Source organism: Dermacentor silvarum, chromosome 7, assembly GCF_013339745.2.
Source record: "Dermacentor silvarum isolate Dsil-2018 chromosome 7, BIME_Dsil_1.4, whole genome shotgun sequence".
In the NCBI taxonomy this organism is placed as follows: Eukaryota; Metazoa; Arthropoda; class Arachnida; order Ixodida; family Ixodidae; genus Dermacentor; species Dermacentor silvarum.
Window position 1 is genome coordinate 5,252,280 of NC_051160.1, and position 18,404 is coordinate 5,270,683.

Here is an 18,404-nt window from a genome sequence, read left to right on the forward strand (position 1 = left end):
TACAAGTGCGTGGCAGAAAGTATGGCGCGGAGCTTTTTTTGGCCATCAGCTGATTAAGCCGGACGTTCATTACCGAGCAGCAATTAACGAGCAGTGCGCTGCGCCTGTACATTTTGTCGTCGTCTGCTTCTATTCTATGAAGCCGACGACGCGGCAACGGATGTGTAGTGATTCTTTCTTCGCCCCCCCCCCCCCCCTCCCTTTTTGGGCTGACCGCATACATGCAGAGACAAACGCATTGGCCTCATGGAAGCCACGAAAGAGAGAAAGAGACAAATCAAGAGAGAAATAAAGAAAGAGAGCGAAAGAAAGGAAGAAACTAACAAACTGAGCTTGCGACTTGCAACTTCAATGGTCCGATAGCTGAGATAGTGTTGCGCTAGTTATAGCTAAGCAGAGTTGAACTCCACAGTTCTCGCGCTCCTTGAACTAAGTTATTTCCCAAATCAAAAACCGGTGGAGGAACACTGTTGAGAAGAAGAGAGAAATTCATTTACAGAAAGGCAGAGAGGTCGGCCTGAGCTGTAACTTGCTCTGGCCTGCTACTCTACACTGGGGAGAATGTTGAGCATCAATATTACGCGCTATAGTTCTCTCGACGGGCTGCGTATGATACCGGCTGCGTGGCTTTCACAACAATGCACGCTTTTACCGTGCCGCTGTCCGTACTACGATCTCCGCCGATGCGTTATTGAAGAAAAGCCTCGCCTAACCACTCGCAGTTAGCATGTAGTGCGTATACGCGCACGCATGTGGGAAGGGGTTGAATGTTGTACCACGCACGCTGGCCCGCAAAACCCGAGCGATGCTCCGTATACGACGACGACGGCGGTGTACGCGCGTAGGTACACATACAGCCGTGCGTACGCGCATTATTAGTGATTCTCGACACGTCGCGAAGCATCGTGATTGCCGCGGCCAAAGAGGTGTGGCCTCGCCGCATGGCGCGCCGCGCACCCGGCACGCCCTAATTGATTGACGACGCCGCGTCAAAACACACCGCGCGCCTGGGACGCGTCGCTTCGAATAGCACGATGCGACGCTACGTATACACGATGCCTACAGACGAACGAACTCACGCACGCACCCACACGCAAGTTCGCTGACCCCACGAGACAGTGCTCGTCGTCCAGTCACATGCGCCGCGATCGTGCACGCGTCGAAAGGGACAGCGAATTACAAGTGCGGCAAATTGAATGCGGAATAGCGGGGGGTTGTATTGCGCGCGTACGGCAAAGCCCTATATTAATAATCACCAAGAAAAAACGCTACATGAGCACAGAATCGGTAGAGTGTCCTGTCAGAACTCCACTTCCATTTCATTGGCGGAGAAAGGTTTGTTTATTAGCGAAGAAAATGAAGGACATTCTATCGCTTTTCCTTTCTTTTTTTTTATTTCGATTCCAAACAGCGGATCCGATGACATGAGCCTGACATCACGGTTTTCAGAGCATATCTGAGCCATATTTATACGTATCCGTTATCAATTTTGGCTTGACGAAGCAAGTGTTACCTGAAGGCATAGCGGTGGCCACGACCCGGTCAGTGACAGACGAGCACGTCACTGCTTTTGCAGCCGACGCGTCTCCAGAGCCTCCTGATTACCCACAGGATGCCAAGAACCTCGACGGCCCATTACGTCCCATGGTCGCTCCGGACCTCGCACCTGCTCCAGCAGCCACCCTATATCGCCTTTTGCTTTCCTACCGAGACATATTCGACACTGACAATCGACCACTGGGTCAGACGTCCCTTGTTAAGCATCGGATAAACACTGTGGATGCTGTTCCCATTCACCGCTGACCATATCGCGTGTCCACGGCAGAGCGGCAAGTTATTCAGCAGGAAGTAAACAAGATGCTCGCCAATAGCATTGTTGAGCCCTCATCGAGTCCTTGGGCGTCGCCGGTCGTGCTCGTTAAAAATAAAGATGGCTCGTGGCGTTTCTGCGTTGATTACCGCCACCTAAACAGAATCACTAAAAAGGACGTTTACCCTTTACCACGAATCGACGACGCATTTGATTGTCTTCACGGTGCCACATACTTTTCGTCCATAGACATTTGATCTGGTTATTGGCACATTTCCGTAGATGAGCCAGACCAAAAAAAGACCGCTTTCGTCACTCCAGATGGCCTCTACCAATTCAAGGTTATGCCGTTCGGTCTATGCAATGCCCCCGCCACGTTAGAACGGATGATGGACTCTCTGCTTCAAGGTTTCAAATGGTCAACTTGTCTTTATTACCTCGACGACGTCCTTGTGTTTTCTCCTACATTTGAGACGCACCTTGTGCGCGTCACAGCTATTCTTAACGTCTTCCGCAAGGCTGGGCTCCAATTAAACTCATCGAAGTGCCACTTGCGTCGCCGACAGATTACAGTGCTAGGCCATCTCATCGATGCTTCCGGCGTACAGCCCGACCCGGAGAAGGTTCGAGCAGTAACGGCTTTTCCTGTACCTCAGTCTGTCAAAGATGTCTGGAGTTTTGTGGGGCTCTGTTGTGATTTCAGACGGTTCGTGAAAGATTTCGCAGCAATCGCTCAACCGCTCACTGAACTTCTGAAGAAAGACGTCCCTTTTACGTGGGGGTTCCCCTCATTCAGGCTCCCGCGTTTTCACGCCTTACCATGATTCTCACCAATCCACCTGTCTTGGCCCACTTTGATCCGTCCACACCTACAGAGGTCCGAACCGATGCCATTTGTTATGGGATCGGAGCCATCTTAGCGCAACGCCAACTTGGACGCGGCCGTGTTATAGTCTACGCTAGCCGGCTCCTGACAACTGCAGAGCGCAACTATTCGATTACCAAGCGCGAATGTCTTGCTCTCGTCTGGGCTGTATCAAAGTTCCGCCCATATTTATATGGCAAGCCCTTCTCAGTAATCACAGACCATCATGTCTGTTGGCTTTCGTCGCCCAAGGATCCTACTGGCCGGCTCGGTCGTTGGGCCCTCCGACTACAAGAATATACATACACAGTGACTTACAAGTAGGGACGCCAAAACCAGGACGCAGACTCTCTCGCTACCCAGCACCTCCACCGCAATGTTACGCGAAGGACGATTCAATCAAACGAGAAACTATTTACAGATTATATTTACAGCAGCGGTTACAGCGCTGAACGGTTGGATTCATAGCGCGAGCCCAGTTCGTACTTCCTCATCTTCGCTCGAGTGACGGCGCCCGCGCGCCTCGTTCAAACGACCAAGTACAACATGCATGTAGCAATATGACAAACCCACGATAATTTCTCAGAGTCATTGCTTACTTTGGAACGGAATATATCGCATATACATGTATCGGTAAACAACGACACCAAACCATCAAACTATAGATGCCAAAACCTATGAGGTCACGGGAACATCATGCGCGACTTGAAGATAGCGTCGCTCGATTCGTGAGTGCAAGGGTAGTGCGCGAACACATTCGGGAAAGATATCGCAAGGACAGAAGCCACGCTGTGCCGTTAGGAACATGCCACGTATTTGCAGTCGTCTTCCTAAACACAATCGCCACCTTTATCTCCTTCTCGTGTCCCCTTGTGCCGCTTACCCAGGCGTTCGATCTAGGCGAAGTACACCTATTCGCAACCACGTAAATGGCGTCTGTCAACTATGGTGGCGCAGTGGATATTTGGCTGTCTGCTTCTGAACACGAGGTCTCGGGTTAGATTCCCGACCGAGGCGGCCGCACTTCAGTGTTGGCGAAACGCAAAAATCGATTGTGTATTTATGTTTAGGTGCACGTATTAGAACATATTGCAGGTTAACAAAGAAGCTCGAGAACAAGTTAAGGACCGCACAAAGAGCGATGGAACGAAAAATGTTAGGCCTATAACGTTAAAAGACAGAAGAGAGTGGTGGGGTTCAGAGAGCAAACGGGGATAGCCGATATTCTAATGGACATTATGAGAAAGCAATGGAGCTGGGCAGGCCACGTAATGCGTAAGATGGATAACCGGTGGACCATTAGGGTTACAGAATGGGTACCAAGAGAAGGGAAGCGCAGTCGAGGAACGGCAGAGAACTAGGGGTGTGGTGATGAAGTTTGTCATTTGCAGGCGCATGTTGGAATCGGCTAGCGCAAGACAGGGGTAATTGGAGATCGCAGGGAGAGGCCTTCGTCCTGCAGTGGACATAAATATAGGCTGACGACGACGAAGATGATCATGATGATTAGAACCCCAGATGGTCAGAACTAATCCGGAGTCCCCTACTACGGCATTCTTTGTAACCCGCTGTGCTGTTTCGTGTGCACAACTTAATTTTAATATTTTCTTCTTTTATGTGTCAGCTAAAGTCACCCTGATATTTCTATTTGTTTTTCAGGAAGCGATGAGGGCGTGGGAAGGGGAGGTGCAAGTACAGGAGGGTGATGAACCCCTTGGTTTCCCTGACTTTCCTGACAACGCAGCTACAATACTATCAAATTAACGTGCTCAGAAAAGTGTTTTTAGGTGATCTCATGTTTCAGGCATGAAAGGCTACACGTATACGTTGGTTCTCTTTGGCTACCTTTCTGCTATTACTGTTTTCAGTAATCAAGCGACACTTCTCCCATCGTGAAAACTTCATTGTGTCGTTTGTGGTTGGGCCAGATCGTTTTCGAACGCTCCAACAGCGCTTCGAATGTTCGTGTAAGACAGCAACTAAGCTTTACTGCGAGCATAAGCGAGCTCCAATTGTTATCATGAAGCCTGATTGTAATTATAGGTCTGTTAATTCACATAATACAGATATAAAATTGTGTTGTAATACTTCAGTGGCTTTGCCAGGGCACGCTGAAACAAATAGCCTAATATTCCATTATCGTGTGGGTAAAATAAGGTAAAAAAGGACAGGTGGTGACGCCACAGTCGATTTCACGCACAAGCTATTATTGACGTCACAGATTGTTACACTGTCTGACCAGGATTGTTAATTGGGTTTAAAAAAAAGAAAAGAACGATTACTCAGCACTGGATTGCAATAAGGTATATGTACGCATACAGCAATATCTCCGAATCACATCGAATATACGATCTTATTAAAAATAATAGCTTCAAATATAAAGTCAAATGCGCAAGTATTGCGTCTTTTTTTTTTTTTTTTCTATTCCTAGGGAGTTTTCAAATAACTGATTTGCCAACTCTTTCCGTGCATGTAAGCGCTATGCTGCTTGAATGTCTGCCAAGCTCGGTACAAGGTCAACGTGACCTGCGTCATGGTCACAATGACAATCCTATAGAAAAAGAAAGAACAATTTTGGGAAAGAGCAGGAACACTGTGATATGGGTGAATGACTACACGCATATTTGTTTTATATAAAACGAAAAGGACATAGATGTGTGAGTGACACAGCAATATATTTGCATTCGTCTGAGATGCGGTATCTCGGGAATATTTTAATTGGAAGTTTGAGCACTAGAATGGTGCTTCTTCTTTCTGGGGTTTTACGTGCCAAAACCAGTTCTGATTACGAAGCGCGCCGTAGTGGAGGGCTCCGGGTTAATTTCGACCACCTGGGGTTCTTTAACGTGCACTACAATACAAGCACAACAAGCATGGTGCGCTTGCGCTGTAGAGGGTACATATACGTCTTGCAGTGTTTTCAGAAAATAAAGTTCTTAGTGACAGTTGTGCCGTTGTCTAGTCACATATGTCGTCTTCTTTTCTGTAATTTCTTCCAAGACGAACCCGTACGAATTCAGCCACCATGTCCTACTCAATAACTCTGGAGGCAGTACAGAAATGGAGCATGTATATGGTTACCTGTGGACCGTGAAGAAAAACAAATTCTGTTCAGCAAGCTCACGTATGGTAAGTGCTCCTTCCACGATGCATGCAGCGATGCATCTTGAAACAGATAGCAATCTTTCACTCTGAAAAGAAATTACTGGAATAGGCCAAGTATTTCTGGCTAAGGCTGGGTTAACAGCGGGCACTCGGAACGGCAGCAACATAGTGAGCTGCCACGTGTATGGCCTTATTTTGCAGGTAACAGGCACGCTCCAATAATCGTAGTAAACACACCACGCCTCTCAGCCGTATAGCCACGAGTATTATTCGAAGAAATCGAACGTAAAAATTCTCGAACCAGGTACTTAAACTTAAAACAGAAGATATATATTCGATCCACAGTCGATATCAAAGACGAATCTTTTCCTGGATAACCACCCTGTAAGATGTGTGGTTGTACATCGCTATATGAGGGTCTGCAGCTGTCACGCGTGCCCGTTAGCTCGATTTGGTGTAGAAGCACTTCGCAGCGGACATTCTGCGCTACGTCGCCTTCATTTCGAAATATAGGAAACAAGATTGCCACAGGCATAGGTAACTTTACTAGATAAAGCAGCGATAAACAGAAGGCTAGAACAACAAATATAGCAAAACCTTGTAGCGTCCACCTCGGCTCGTGAGCCAGGTGGCGCTCACAGCGAGCCAAGAAAGGAGGGCAATAAAGATGAGAAGAGGGCAGGTGCTCAGTAATCAGTCCTTCAGCCTACGTGTAGGTCATTTCTTTTCTTTCGCACTCTACAATGGTGATCTAGGGCTAGAACATAACTGACTCTAGGAACAATTGTCCGGACTGAATGGCTCGCTAAGCACTCGCCTCCACGATATCGCAGAGCTACGATTTCATGCTGCCGCCATTTTGGACGCAGAATCCCACCAAGTCTGGTTTCTCCAGGCCGAAGCGCAAGTCCACCTGAATCGGATCATCTCGCAGACAACCAATACTGCAAGGTGATCTCGTCACTATCACCAGAGATGGTCAATGAGCTCGTCACTGACGCGTCCGCTCCCTGCTCGCTGTGGTGTGACGTGCCCGCGACTCTTCCACGTCCTTTCGTCCCCGCTAAGTTCCGGCGGGCCGTCTTTCACCCTCTGCAAGGCATTGCTCATCCTGGTATACGGGCCACTCAACACCTCGTCACTCAGCGCTACGTCTGGGCTCATGCCAACGCGGGCGGCTAGGCGACTATTTGTCACCGCCTCGATTCAAAGCGGATAGTATTAGCGACCATCATCATTTCCATCACCACCACCGCCCCTGAATGGGCAACACCGGTCGCTGGGGGTACGATGCAGATGAGACAGCATTCCGTCTCAGCTAGGCACCGAGCTTTGGCGAGCTCAAGCCCGAGAATATTCGACGGTTCATAAGCGCGATTGCAAAGATGCCCAGTCATGTGGAGCACACGACCTTGGACATTTTCAGATCGCGGACACTCTCTCGCCTCGTATTAAGCGATCGGTGCAATCACGGCGAATTGGCATCGCGTCTCTCGATCCCATTTTCCTTCCACTCCACCACTCGCAATATCGCTGCGTTTTCCACTCGGAGGTAGGGCAACGTGATTTAGGTTTGGAGCGGCCGCCGCGGCTAGCGCTCGCAGCCGACCCTGGTGGAGAGGAGGAAAGAAGAGAGGGGCAGGAACCAGCTTCTCGGCTCACGCAGCAGGCATCTTCTTAAGGAGGCATTGCTTTAGCCCAAGGTACCTAAGCCTCGTGCCGTACAAAATCAACTATACGCGATGTGTATAGAAGGCTATCCAAGTTGTACACAGCAGAGTACACATGATCATTCATGTGTACATTCTTTTTATTTCCTTACTTTTAATGCGGTTAGCATTCTTTGTGAACGTCGCTCAGTTTGCGGTCGGTCCGCGCCTAACCTCTGTGACGTCAACTTGCGTCACCGTGCCCCTGCGTATGTACCTCTCGTCGATGAACCTCGTTTACGCCAACTTGTGTAATTTGATATGTGCCATTGGGAATGTGCCACTCGTCAATGACACAACATTTAAAATTTATCCGGTGCTGGGCGCAATCGAACCGGCGTCACATACATTCAGACACGTACGGCGCCCGGACTTCGCGGTGGCACCGCTAGATGGCGCAGCGTGTTCAGAGGGACAGAGGAGCCCGGCTGCAGAACGCGCCTCACACGTGACGCGCTTCAGCAGTGGCGATACGCTGTGCTGCTACGTATAGCTTCAATGCTAATTGCATTAACGTCGACGGCCATCCTGAGATGATTCCTGCCGGAATTGTTTTAGTATTTTTTTCACAAGTGTTCATTCTGCGGAGACCTCTACTGTTGACATTGGCTTGCCCGCGTCTTGTTATACCGAAGCTAACTTCGTTTCATTTTGTGTCATGCCGTGCTGAGTGCGTCGCAGGACTTAAGATCTCGCCAGGCTATCGTCCAGCTATCTGGACGTTTCTATGTCCGAATAAAATGCGAATTGAAGTGCACCAAAATCACGAGGATTCACTGCTGGCCTTGTTGGTGCGACATCTTTGATATAGTGTTTTAGCGCGGAAACATTTTCACACGGACACAAGAAGGGACAAACACAAACGCCTGCGTGTGTCCCTTCCTGTGTCCGTGTGAAAAAGTTTCTGCGCTAAAACACTACATCAAAGATGGACCGAATTCACATTGGTTTTCGCTGATGAGTGCTCCTTGCCATTTACAGTCCGAGTTCGCTAATGATATGTCCGACATCACGAACGTGTCGCAACTGCTCTTACGAACAATTCTAGCAGTACTTGTCCTTGGGCTAGTCGGTTCATATTTGTCAAAGTGGAATGGGCTACTGGGCCAGACCAACGAACGAAGGAAAGGATACACACGACACCTGGACACCTCGTCCGTTCTTGTCGCTCAGTAGCGGCATTTCAATTAAACCGACTAGCTCCAACCGTAGCCCTTCTCAAATCCCGACCGCGGCAACCTCATTTCGATTGAGGTAAAATGCAGAAAGACCCGTGTTCCGTGCATTGGGTGACCGTTAAAGAACCCCAGGTGGTCGAAGTCAATCTGGAATCCCACACTACGGCGTGCCTCATAATCATATAGTGATTTTGGCAGGTAAAACCCTACAATTGAATTTTAATCTAGCCCTTCTCGCGATACATGCTTAAAGCAATAACCGCAGCGTTAACAAGGCGAACAGAAGAAAGGGGACACGACGTAGCGTTCGTCCTGTCGTCTCTCTCGCGTCCGTCTTTTTAACGCTACAGTTATTGCGTTAAAAACAAACCTAGCCTAAAAACATTTTACGCGAATACATGCCCTGAACTTTAGGGTCCCTTTAAGGCCGAGCACTAAGCAAAGTTGGCACTGCTATTGAAAGCTACATTGAAGAATGGAGAGGCAGCCGGCTGTTATTTTGGGCGCGTGTGGAATTCAAAATGTTCAACACTTGCGGGACTTGGTGTGGCGTTCTGCGGCTGAGAAATAAATCGCTGCAGTTCCATTCCGAGTTGCGGCGGCCGTATTTCGACAGTAGCGGAAGGTAAAATCACTCGTGTATATTAATTAAGTCGTGAGACAAGATTTTAAGAAGCTGGTGCGGTCAAATCAAAGCCGGAGCCCCCTTCCTTACTTGGGCGTCCCTCATAGTCATATTGCGCCTTTGGACCTTAAAACTCCGTAATTCATTATACTTGGCCAGTAAGGCATTCGCACTGCCCAAGAGAAAAGACAAAGAAACAAGAAAATAACGCATCAACGCAAGCGCGCGAAGCTCGTTCGGATGCTGTTCGCAGAAAAAGTGCAGCTCTTATCTTCATCCATCTGTAGAACACACCCTGCTTCTCGCCGCCTAAGTTGTTTCAAAAACTTACGCCTCATATTATTTATGAGTTATAACTATATAATAAGCGGCGCGAGGTGTCCCGGGGTCGTTATCGAGTAAAGAAATCTGGCTGGCGGCGTGCGCTCGAGGCGTATATATACGCACTGCTATACACTACGTGAGGCCCCGTTATCGCTTCCCGGAAGCTGCAAGAAAGATCGAAGACTATGCATCCAGCGCGTGCGCCGTTCCTGACGTCTTAATGCCCTCGGCGGTCAAAATGAATAATCGCCCACCGACCGCCGCTCACGAGGAAATTGAATATCCGAGGTTGCTACACAGCGCGTTCGTCATGCCCGGTATTTTTCGCCTTTCTTTGTCCACCTGAGGCAGCCGTTTATGCAAACAGTGTCTGGACTCCTGTGCGTATGTTTTCGGGCGTGGGAAAAGTGGACGGTAAACGAAGAAGTACGAGATATCATGTATGTTATCTAGACACGTGTTTCACAGTACACGTCGTGCAATTTTTTTTTTTTTTGGTGGGGGGGGGGGGGGGGTTGCCACCATGATACGCAAATGAGCTGTTTGCAATAGCTGGGTTTATGCGCATGCAGAGCTCAACTGCTGAATGATAAGATATGGACTAGTGGACAATGTCCATCATGTGCAGCCGTAAACACATGAGTACCGTATACGCGCCGTACGTGTTGTTCTGAATAAACACGGTCGATTGCTTTTACAAGTACACGCAACGTCCATGTGTCACTGTGCTCAGGTGTACTTCTTCTATCGCCATACACACCTACTCGCGCACTCTCTACCTCTTTTCCTCAGCACAGTGAAAGATAATATATGCGGCCGTTGGCATTATTAGCGAGCGGACGACGCTGTGTGCGATGCTACTCAACAGCACATACAGTGTGTCCTAGCTAACGCGGACCAAGTTGTTAAATAAATAAATTTTAAAAAACGGCTACACGATATGTGACGATGGGATCAACGGTGTTTTGTTAGCAGTCGCCTTGCGCACGATGGTGAATTTTTCTGTTATCATTTACTAGCGTGAGACTCATTTATCGTGTGACTCATCATGATTTGCCTAAATTTATAACTAGTTGCATAAGTGCTTCAGCTCTAACGTCAAACCGTGCATCGCATTCCAAAACATACAGTTTCCAACCCGCAGCGTTCTGTCCAGTTATTTCTGTCCACTTTTCAACGCTGTCGCGCAAAACGCGCAAAACGTGATAAAGAATGCGAAGTGGAGGCGGGCCCGCGCTATAACAGCGCTGTCAAACGATATATATATATATATATACATATATATATATATATATATATATATATATATATATATATATATATATATATATCCCCTCTCACCTTGAAGAACGAGGCGAGAGGGGATGAGTATATATATACAGATGACAACGACGAAGTGCACACATAACGCTAACACTATATAGCGTATAAATACATGCATACATATACGTGGTGTACGAGGCCAACAAGACTCGTACAGGCAGTGCAGTGTATGGCTTGTCAATAACGCCGACGTTTCGGCACCACCACAAGTCGGAACATTGCGATCGTCGTATTCATCCTAACGCACGTTCTAACCGCACGCATTGCAACAGCAAACGTTCGTATGATCGATAACCCGTGCGCCATAGCTCTCTTGGCGTGGTTTGCATACTGAACGAGGGAAAGTGTCGGTCTCCTCTACACACACACACACAAAGGGGGCAACTCTCGTGTTTGTACGTGCGACGTCCGGGTTGACCGGTTGTCCGTTTCGCCTTCGTAAAATTCATTTATATATGCGCACGGCACAGAAGAGATGCGCCGCTCTCTTCGACAGTCGCCGAGACATAGCGCGCGTGTTGAGCGTTGGTGCAAAGCGCTAACAACACGGTCATGCCCCTATAAGCAAGGAGAAACTGTGAAAGCCGAGCAAAATTTTCCTGACAGTGACCTGGGACAGTATAATGCATAAAGATTCCTTTTCCACGATTCTATTCTTCCTTTGTTGTCGCTCACCGCTCACGGCTGGCCTATCTCGACGATAGCGTGGGCGGAGCGCCGATCGCACCACAGCCAAAGCATTGGTGAATTGCGCGAGAATTGATTGATGATTGATTGATTGATTGATTGATTGATTGATTGATTGATTTTTGACGTCCCAATGCAACGCTGGGGTTATAAGAGATGCCATAGTGGAGGGCTCCGGATTAATTTTGACAACTTGGGGCTCTTCAACGTGCACCTAAATCCAAGGAGCGTTCTTGCATTTTCCCTTCATCAAAAATGCGGTCGCCGCGACCTCGTGCCCTGCAGCCGCTCGCCACAGCCACTGGCGGTTGCTATAAAAGGAAAATGACTGGAATCGAATCGTAACCTTATCCCAGTTCTGGGCCTGTTCTTGCAACCATCTATTTTCACCCTTGGAAATTGGCTCGCACGAGGCTACTCCGCCATTATCGCAGTAATCGGCCAACCGCGGACGGATGATATGAAAGGAGGAATCGAACATTACATGCATCATATACGTCCCTGATTATTCCCTCGTGATGTGACACAATTATTGCGATGCGATTGTTTTATTTTTCCCCTCATACCGCCATGACATGACTCGCACGTGTAATTTGTGTACTTTGGTGTGGCGTCCTTTTCTATACAAACTGAATGGCCATGATACTTGCTCGCGTCAGTGTCATAGCAAAGTGGGACGATATACTGGAGTATGTCGTATTTAAGCCGAAGCAGCGGAAACCTCAGCGTGACGACTACACATGTTAAATGAACCTGACTTCAGAAATACGGTGTGTAGATACATTGCTCAAATGCTAATCGCATTACCATCGACAGTCATTGTGATATGAATTCTGCCATATTTTTTTTATTTTTTGTAGTCTTTGTCTAAATGGAGATCGACGAACAGACGGAACAAAGCATCATTATCAAATTTCTAGTGAAATCGGCCAATCATCGTGCAGGAATGAATCAAATGTTGGAAACGGCCTATGACATTAAAGGATGCCCTACTGGAAAGAACTGTGGTAACGTGGGTCCAGCGTTTTCGGGAAAGCCGTGAAGACCCCAAGGACGATGCAACATCAGGACGCCCCTCCGCCTCGTGCGAAGATTAAAACGAAGATCGTGTGCGTTCTCTTGTGCTCAGTGACCGCCGAATGACTGCTAGAATGATAGCAGAAGCACCTGGTTATGGAAAGTCGTCCGTTCACCGGATCGTGGCTGAAAATTTGGAAATGAAAAAGGTTTGCGTCAAAGATGATGCCGAAACTGCCGATTCCTGAGCAAAAGTTGCGACGAAAAGAATGTTGTATTGATTAGAAAACCTCAACTGTAATTCCATTACTGTGCTGGAACACCCTCCCTACTCGCCGGATTGGATCCCCTGGCACTTTTCTTTTTGTTCCCAAAATGCAAACTGGTGCTCCAGCCGTGGCATTTCGTCGATGTGACGACAGTTCAAAAGGAAACGATGTCGCTGCTGAAGCGCTTTAATAGAAGAGAGAGAGAGTAAAACTTCAATGAATAAAAGGTCCCGTGATTGGGGCCCTTAGTCCAGGGCTCCACTGGCGCGAGCGGCTCGCTGGGCTTGGTCCAGGAGAGCCAGTTGGCTGTCCTGATCCTCGTCCGCAAGCCGCGCTTCCCACTGCCTGTTAACATCTTGTGTTTTTAGTTGTGTGGAGTTTATATGTGTCCGTCTGTTTGGGCATATCCACGTGATGTGCGGTAACTATATATAGTGTATTGTGCCGAATGGGGAGTATTTCGAAGGTGACCACATTAATGTATATGAAAGTTCGTGAACTGAATCTTTTTTAAACGTACTGCACGAACTTTTTGGACAGACCTCGCATATATTTTGCGACTTTGTGGTATGTCCTCAGTATAAAAAGATTGGTTCTTAGTTGGGGCTTCATCCCTTCGCATTTCTTTTTGTTTCTTTTTCATTGTTAAAGGTTGTTTTCGTTATTTATTTATTTATTTATTTATTTATTTATTTATTTATTTATTTATTTATTTATTTATTTATTTATTTATTTATTTATTTATTTATTTATTTATTTCAATATATTTCCTTTTTTAGTGCCTTGTTTACTACGATTTTGGTGTAGTGGGCTCTTAAGTGTAGCTAAACTTCAGTTTTCGTCGCAGTTAATAAGCACCAATCACGCGGAACGTACGTCCGACCATTGGTCCGACGTTTTCCGGACGTGTGCGCGTCACCCGTCCATGGTTATCCTACGCGTCGCGCGATGCTCACGTCGTAAACGCTATACTGCGACGAGTTATAAGCAGCAATTGTTAAACCTGAGATCAGACCGAACGCCATTCAGTGTCAATTTTACAAGGTCTTTCTTTCCCTTCGTTCCATCCCCTACAGAGTAGCATGTAGGTGAAATGTACCTATACGCCGGCCGAACTTTGTTTTTCAATAAATAACTTTCTCCCTTCTCTTATTCAGTCCTAAGGCCGAAAGCTTCCAGGCACTGGAGCCCGTCGTGCGTGCATATCTACTCGCTTTTCACGGTGCCCGCCGCGGTGGCTATACGTACATGTGTACTGTGCCGTCCACTGCTAAAGAGAGTTCACTGTTAACCCCAATGTGCAGCTCTCAACCTGCTCGCGCTCTATATAGTTGCAGTAAGTGCCGGCTGAAGGTGTGTCAATGCACCGTGCATGTGTAGAAAGGTGACAGCACTATAAAGACCACGAGTCATCTGCTGCGAAGCCTGGTAATTCGATATGCACTCGCCAGATCGTAGGTGATATACATATTTGCTGGCTTTTCATGATGCCCGTCATGAAAAAACAGGGAAAAGCAGGGAAGAAATTGGTACGACCGGACTCGTTACAGGCATAGGTAGCGATACAAGGTAGCTATCTACCTTGTATCGCTACCTATGCCTGTAACGGATCTGGTCGTACCAATTTCAAAAAAAAAAATTAAAGAAAGAATTTTAAACGAAAGAATATGGAGATGTGTACAAAAATGTTATATAATGAGAAACATGTACACTATAACTGATTAAATCAAGCAGGCTAGGTAACTATTTGTCGCCGCCCCGTGTCAAAGGGGATGCCAACACATCATCATCATCATCTACACTTATACGTGTTTCCTTTAACAGTGGACCGCACTGCATACCTTCATGTGCAGAAGCATTTTGGAGAAAAGTAACGAGATCTGTAAGATATATTCTGTTATCTCTACGTAAGACTTTCATATACGAGAGAACACGCTCTCTGCGGAGGCGTTGCATACAAGGAGAGGGGAAACGTTGGGGTAAGTACGCACCGTGTTCAAAGTGCCTTATTATATACATAGCGCCTATGTGTTGTGAGGGGCGACGCGGCCCTGAGAGCCTCGCCAGACCTAAATCCGGGCATAAATTGCTGAAACGCCACGGTGCACGCTCACTGGCGGTGGCGTTCCGCTGCTGAGTACGAGGTCGCAGAATAGATTACCCCCCCCCCCCCCCCCTTATATATATCGGGAGTGCGACAAACGCTATTGTGCCAATGTTACTAATTTTTTTATTTATGTTTAGCAAAGTCACCAGGTTGCGGCCCAGAATGCTTCAGGCCGAATTCACAAAGCTTTTCTTTCGTAACTGCTCTTGGTCACTGGCTGGCAGCTTTCTCTAATCGTATGTCCAGCATCAGGACTGGCTGGAATTTCCTCTTACGAACAAGTCCAGTGTACGAGATTTTTGTGAATACGAGCCTTCATTTTTGTGCAAAATTTCGCTACGTGATGACGATGACTGCGCACTCCGTATTGATAGTGCGTGAGTTTTTGCCACGCGATTATATCCCTTATGCCCGTTCTAGGTGCATCAAAATAAGGTTTAATGCAGCTAGAAGGCCCACGATTGCATTCTTCGGCATCTCTTTAGAAGCAGCGACAAATAGAGACGCATATATCTCTCTTGGGATTAAATGGAGGCGAGGCACTGAACTCAGCCAAAGTCCCTTGACGAATTTTGCGAGGATAACTTACTGGCTATTTAGTTTGTCACTAAAGAAACGGCATTGATAAGTCACTGTAACTCTGAAAGGCAACGTTGGCCGTTAAAGTGACTAAAAAACTCATTAGATTTAGCGGCCTATAGCTCGCTATACATGGGAACGTACCGTCCATCAAGTGCCTACCGATTATCAAGCTTTATATAACTAACCAGTGTGAGCTTGTATACAATGCTGCGGAAGCGCGGGTGTTGGTCTAATTAACTAATCAGCCTCCTTAGCCCGCACAAAATTATGTTTCCTGATTGGCTTCCGCATCGATTTGAGTGAAGATAAGGAATAGGTGAAGGTTGACATGCCCTGGATAACTCTCAAGGCCACGCACGTACGGTACAAGCAACTACTGACAGCAACTATACTGTTAACGCCGAGACAAGTTCTCGGGAAAACATCTGAACACACACTTTATGAAGACCTTGGATCAAGCCTCCTTGACCTTGTACTAAATTTTGTTGCCTTCAATCGACTTTTCCCCATTTCTATATATCCAGCTCTTGTAATTGGACCATTAAATTACGGACAATATCTTTCTGGGGAAATCGACTAGTCTGATAGCAAAGTTTCACTTCGGACGCGCACACCGTGGTGACCTTCTATGGTCCGCGCCGCAGATGGACCACGCCTACAACGGAAGTCTCGAGCACGTGTTTGTCGCGCCCACCACTACGACCCCCACCGGTCACGTGTGGCCGTAGCACAGGTGGACGCACGCATGCAATCACGTCCGGAAACGCAACCTCGGCACGCGACGGCTGTATGGCCGTCCTCTCTCGGAAAAACATCTCATCAGTATTCACTCCGATATATATAACTACGTATGGGCATAAACTGAATGACACGACGCCTAAGATGCTGGAAGTGTAATATCTGCAGGGTTTCAAGGCAAGTTTAGGCGGTTTCGGGTGCTCGAACACCAATGACGCGTTTCTCCCAAGAGTGTATGCACCTGTAGACAGAAAGAAAACGCACCTGTTGCTTCAACCGCCGCCTCGTACCACTCCGGGGCGGTGGTCCGGCCCTAGCCACAGGCTTCACCGCCACTACTACCAGCTTCTTCTCGACGCTCGTACTTCGCATGACGTCCCGGTGTTAGACGGCAAGAGGGGCCTCACATCTTCTTCATCACCATGCACCGTCGCAGCGGGATGTCGACACCACAAACACCACGAGCAGAAACGACACACCCGCTGGAGCACCGTATAACGTCGAAGCAGAGCACGATCCCACCGAAGCTCCTCGTCGAACACCGCTGGACGAAGGCGGCGGGGGAGCGAGACACTCGCGAGGCGGCTTGCACGCCACAACAGTGTGTGTGTAAAATATATCCCGGGTGTTCCTCCTGATGTGGCGTTTGGGAAGGCGTGAAGCTCGCCGTCGCTCCAGTGGTGGGTTGGAGATCGTCACAACCGCAACTATGCAACTACCGGCGAACGCTGCTTGCTTCTCGCTGGCCACGGAAAGACGTGAGGAGGGATAGGAGGGGGAGAGAGAACTTTGCCGCGGAGAGTAGCGGAGAGGAGGGAAAAGGCGCGCGCCCTGGACGACGGTGAGCAGCAGCAGCAGCAGCGCTATCCAAGGAGCGCGGGGAGCTGCGGAATCCGGTAACGCGCGCGCCCCGTCTCCACGGCGCGTCCCAAAGCGCCAGAGCGCGCCAACCAAGCCGACGACGGCTAGCGCAACGTCGCCGCGTAGCGCTCGGAGGCTAGGCTGCTGGACGGGAGGGAGGTGGGACGTTAGGCAAGAGAGATGAACGAACCGAGGAAGAGCGAAAAGAAAAGAAACAAACGCGTTCGGTCGGGCGGTCGCTCGCTTGCGGTTGCGGTTGTTGTAGCAGCAGCAGCGCCGCCGCCGTTAGGCCGCTGGGACGAGTCGCGGCGCTCGCTGACGGCACGACGCGCAACGCTCGATGAAGGGGAGGCGAGCTTGCGCGGTGGCGGCGGCGCTAGACAGCGCTGGCGCCGGAAGGCTGCCACCCCTCCTTTCTTCTTCCGGGCGGTGCGCGGAGAGCCAGACCACGCCCCGCTTAGGCGGTCGCCCCTCCTTCGCGTCGGCTCCCCCCCCCCCCCCTTCCACCCCCCCGGCAGTCTTCAATCTAGCCCCACCACAATACCCTCGTTCGCGTGCTTAACACGGGGGCTGCCATGCAAGAAGAGCCCCTCTTTCTCTCTCTCCCTGTTGTTCTTGGATGAGCGTCGTGATGCTGGAACGGGCTGTTGGAGAGAGATGCTGGGTTCCACAGGAAGCCAGGAAGCTGAGGACATGTTGGCAGGCGCTCTGTGACTACCGAAAAGTAATCGGGCGCCTACAAGAAGCAGAAAATTAAAAGGAACACATCCAGAAATTGATGCGGACAAGCTTGCACGTGCGCCGCTAATAGTCTGGCTGACGAGCGTGAACAGGCCAGAGAAGGTCGTGCTTCTTTCTTCTTGGTTGGCGGAGGGAGAGGATGCTGACTCACGTGGAAACCTCACGTGAAAACATGACGAATGAAGGACCGTGAAGGCAAGGAGGGTCAAAGGTTATTGAGCCATCGGTTACATACAATGAACGCGAGTGGCAAGCAGACTGATGCGCAAAACGACGCAGATGGGGAATTTCTCTCCTTCGAAACTTTACGGTGCTCACTGAAGCCTGCCGAACATTGTAGGTGTTGTCGTCCTGTACTGATTAAAATAGTTCGACTAGTTAAATTGCCTGAACTCAATTGAAGAGGCCACGACACGAGCGCTGCTGACCAGTAGCTACTATGGTGGAGAAGTATATGAAGGGG

General features: G+C 48.6%; 1 protein-coding gene across 2 annotated transcripts in view; it reads right to left on the reverse strand.

Moving 5' to 3' along the window:
• Positions 1-17,325, reverse strand: part of LOC119457470 (protein trachealess-like) — a 405,858-nt gene extending 388,533 nt beyond the window's left edge. The window contains exon 1 of one of the 2 annotated variants that reach the window (XM_037719036.2): positions 16,604-17,325. The gene's annotated coding sequence lies outside the window, so the exon portion shown is untranslated. The remainder of the gene's footprint in view (positions 1-16,603) is intronic. The other variant, XM_037719037.2, reaches the window with a different exon arrangement.
• Between the last annotated feature and the right edge of the window lie 1,079 nt (positions 17,326-18,404).